The sequence below is a fragment of the Macaca thibetana genome, chromosome 1, assembly GCF_024542745.1.
Source record: "Macaca thibetana thibetana isolate TM-01 chromosome 1, ASM2454274v1, whole genome shotgun sequence".
NCBI lineage: Eukaryota > Metazoa > Chordata > Mammalia > Primates > Cercopithecidae > Macaca > Macaca thibetana.
In genome coordinates, this window is record NC_065578.1 from 80,499,175 (window position 1) to 80,503,670 (window position 4,496).

Genomic DNA, 4,496 nt, shown 5'->3' on the forward strand with positions numbered 1-4,496 from the left:
TTTCCAGTGGAATTCTCTCTAATATAAATCTATCTATGATCACGTTGTTTTTCTTGGTGAAACCAAGGATTGTGTTTCTTCATTAGAAAAGGGTTGCTTTTCCACTGTTGCGCTTCACAGAAGCAATATCTTCCTCTCCTTTTGCACGTGACACCCACGGGAACACTGAAATCCACAATCTCTGGAAATGTACAGAAGTTAGATCCAAATGCTTCAAAATAAAGAATCTAAATTAAAAGGTCTGTTGGCACAGGACGTATTTCCACTAATAATTTTGAAAACTATATTAATACTCCTCTGATGCTATTTTTTTTCTTCACAAAAGAACCCAAAAAAAAAAAAAAAAAAAAGAACCCATTTTTCTTTTCACTTGCCTCTCGGGGAGCGGGGGGGGATGTTTACCATTGAAAAGTGGTTTCTTAGCCAGGGTGTAATAAACTTAACACAAAGGAGAAGAAAAGGGAACTATTGGCTGGGTTTTGAATTTATGCTCACAGTTAACACTATGTAGTATTTAAAATAGCTTCATTTAAAATATCACCTTTTAAAAATATTTATAATTATATATTTATGATCTTATTTTTATTAAAATAAACAAGTTTAGCAACTAAGATCCATTAAAATCATCTTGGACTCAGCTACAACTCTCAACATTTCTCATATGTTGAGAAAATAAGTGAAAATAAAACTAACCAAAAAAGTAGCACTGCACAGGCAACAAAAACGAATGGGATTACATCAAATTAAAAAGCTTCTGCCCAGCAAAGGAGACCATCAACAGAGTGAAAAGACAACTTACAGAATGGGGAAAAACAAATTTGCAAACCACATATTTGGTAAGAAGCTGACATCCAAAATATATAAGTAACTCAAACAACTCAATAGCAAGAAAACAACCCAATTAAACATGGGCAAAGGACCTAAATGGACATTTCTCAAAATAAAACATAAAAATGGCCAACAGGTGTATGAAAAATGCATAACATCACTGATCAGTAGGGAAGTACAAATTAAAAAGCACAGTGAGATACCTCCTTATACCTGTTAGAATGGCAATTGTCTAAAAGATGAAAAGTGTTGGACAGGAAGTAAAGGGAATCCTTTCACACTATTGACAGGAATGTAATTTGGTACAGTTATTAAGGAGAACAGTATGGACATTCCCCAAAAAATTAATACTATATCTGCCATATGATCCAGTAATTCCATTTCTGAGTATATATTCAAAATTAAATGAAATCAGTATGTTAGGATACCTTCACTCTCATGTTTACTGCAGCATTATTCACAATAGCCGAGATACAGAAGATATACAAACAACCTAAGTGTCCATCAACAGATGAATGGATAAAGAAAATGTGGTATACACACACAATGGAATACTATTCAGCATTAAAAAAGAAGGAAATCCTGTAGGTGAGTTAGCCAAGTACAAAAGACAAATATCATATGATCTCTTCACATATGGAATCTAAAAACCTGAACTCATAGAAACAGATATCACAGTGGTGGTTACCAAAATCTGGAAAGTGGGAAATTGGGGAGTTGTTAGTTAAAAGGTAAAAAATTTCAATTAGGAGAAATAAGGTCAAGTTATCTACTGTACAATAGAGTGACTACAGTAAATAACAATGTATTCTATTTTGAAAATCACTAAGAGAGTAGATTTTAAATATTCTCACCACAAAAGATGATAAGTATGTAAGTAATGCATATGTTAATTAGCTGGATTGAACTATTCCACAATGCACACATATTTCAAAGCATCATGTTGTACATGATAAATATATGCAATTTTTATTTGTCAATTTTTTTAAAGCAGCAACATTAAAGAAAGTGAGAGGAAAAGGCCGCATATTTTAATATTACCTATTTAGGAATAAAAATTTTCCCTACAACAAATTTCACCAGCAGTATCTTCAAAGATGTTTGTTAAGTAGCTCATATATTATTTGAAACTGTACTTTTCTTCTTAGTCCTTGCTACAGAAAATTTCCCCAATACTATCTAACCTAGTGAAATAGTTATGCCTTAGTAGGCATAAATAAGCTAACATATGTATGTTTGTGTTTCAGTAGGGATTAATAAACTAAACTGATTCATTCTCTCTGTAAGGTAGAAATTCTTAGAAACAATTGGTTAAGGAAATATTTGATCAATTTGGCACAGGTAATTCCAGACAAACAAGAAAGTAATCTTATATGTTCTTGCGAACAGATAGTGATAGTTGCAAGATATGAATTAAGTAAATTTTAACAAGCAGTATAATTATTTCTGTTAGATAATCCTTAATCTCATCTACGAAATGGAAAGAAAAGAAATACCTTCCAATAACAGGAAGAGTGAGAGAGTAAGAGATATAAAAAATTGAAATGTGTCTCTTTTCTGGTTAGCTCAGTGCGAGAAGCCATGAGCAGCAAAGTCTCTTGCCACACTGTGTACAAGGTGATGCAGGAGGTCCTGCAAGGAAACCAGCGCAAGGGCCCCAAGTCTGGAGACAGCGGAGTTGCAGACTAGTTTGAGGAACTGTGACCCCCAGAAAGACAAGCGCCTCTCAGGCACCGTCAGGCTTAAGTCCACTCCCCGCCCCAAGTTATCTGTGTGTGTCCTGGGGGACCAGTAACACTGTGACGAGGCCAAGGCCGTGGATATCCCCCACATGGACATTGAGGCGCTGAACAAACTCAACAAAAATAAGAAACTGGTCAAGAAGCTAGCCAAGAAGTGTAATGCATTTTTTGCCTTAGAGTCTCTGATAAAGCGGATCCCACAAATCCTGGGTCCAGGCCTAAATAAGGCAGGAAAGTTCCCTTCCCTGCTCACACACAACGAAAACATGGCGGCCAAGGTGGATGAGGTGAAGTCCACCATCAAGTTCCAAATGAAGAAGGTGTTATGTCTGGCTCTGGCTGTTGGCCACGTGAAAATGAGAGCCGATGAGCTTGTGTAGAACATTCACCTGGCTGTCAACTTCTTCGTGTCATTGCTCAAGAAAAACTGGCAGAATGTCCGGGCCTTATATATCGAGAGCACCATGGGCAAGCCTCAGCACCTATATTAAGGCACATTTGAATAAATTCTACTGCTACCAAAAAAAATTGTGATGCCTTTCAGCAAAATAATTTTAGCACCTGTGTCATCTCTGGCATTTTTCAACATACTAGCCACTGAGGTAAATTGGAGAGTAGGGTGTGATAGAAGGAAGAACAACTTAAATATTTCTAAATTTTAATTATTCTGATTTAAAAGATTACAAAGTTGAAGTAGGTCAAAATTAAAACTCTGGGGAAGAGTTCCCTTTTTTTCCATGTATGGGAAATGAAACAGCATCAGGTAAAATGGGGTTTACTATGTTTGCAAACTTTATTAGAAATTAGCTGTTTCTAGGGAGCTGAAACATTTCAACCAGTGCCAGGAGAGAAGGCAGGAACCTTTGTATTTCGAAAGAATAATGAAACTAAAGAGTTGCAGCCAAATTTTGAAGGGGAATCCAAATGCTGTTTGGGGAAAAGATGACTAAATGAATTACCAGCGGCTGTTTGTCACCTCCCAAAGCTCTGTTGCAGGAAGACATTACTGAATAGCTTTTATAATCTTTTTTTCTTATCCTTTTCTTTCAAATCAAGTCAAGCAGAATATAGTTAAAGGCTTAATTTTCACTGAAATGTTCCGTGTGAAATTAGACCTTCTGAATCCAACTTTTCCCAGCAGCCTTTTTTTTTTTTTAAGCAGTAAGTAATCAGTGTTTAATTACTTGACTTTTACATGGTACAACCTTTGAGACCTTGCTGACTTAGTGAGACTTCAAGGTGTATTGTTCAGAATGTTCAAAGACCCTGTATGTCCTGTTAGCATTAACAATAGTAAGATTAGAAATGGAGAAAGTGGACTGTAACATGCTCTTTGGATACACCATTGCACACATGATAAAAGCCTCAGATTACTTAACTTTTGATGTTACCAGGCACAAGGTAGAAAAGGAAACATAATTCTGTGCTTATGTTTTTACTTATGATTTCAGTTTTGTTCCTAATGACTGGAGCTTGAGGCCTTCAGATGAAAGATATGTCTTTATGACTATAAAACAGAAAATGAAGGCAAGAGTTGGCAGAATTTTTTATTCTATGAGAACAGACAAATATATAATTCAGAACCATAATATGTGCTTTAGTGATTATTTATGAGCTCTATATATGTTACGTGTATTCCCTCTTTTAAAGTTTTGCAGATGGAGTCTGTAAGTGAGAGACTTTATGCTAACTCAAATTAAAACTCATACCACTTTAAAATTGTTTTACAGACTCGATCTATGTAAAAATTATCATATTAATACAGTTTATTTCTTAATTTTTAATCAAATGTTAAGACACCAAATACATTAATATAAGGAAGAAAATTATAGAGTGCTCCATGTATACCAGTAACAAATTAAAGACATCTGTGTGATACATGGAAAAAATTAATCCAATGACCTTGTGTCGTTTTAAACATACGCC

General features: G+C 35.1%; 1 pseudogene; it reads left to right on the top strand.

The window, feature by feature from the left end:
* Nucleotides 1-2,409: 2,409 nt before the first annotated feature.
* Nucleotides 2,410-3,061, top strand: LOC126943823 (60S ribosomal protein L10a-like; annotated as a pseudogene).
* Nucleotides 3,062-4,496: the final 1,435 nt, after the last annotated feature.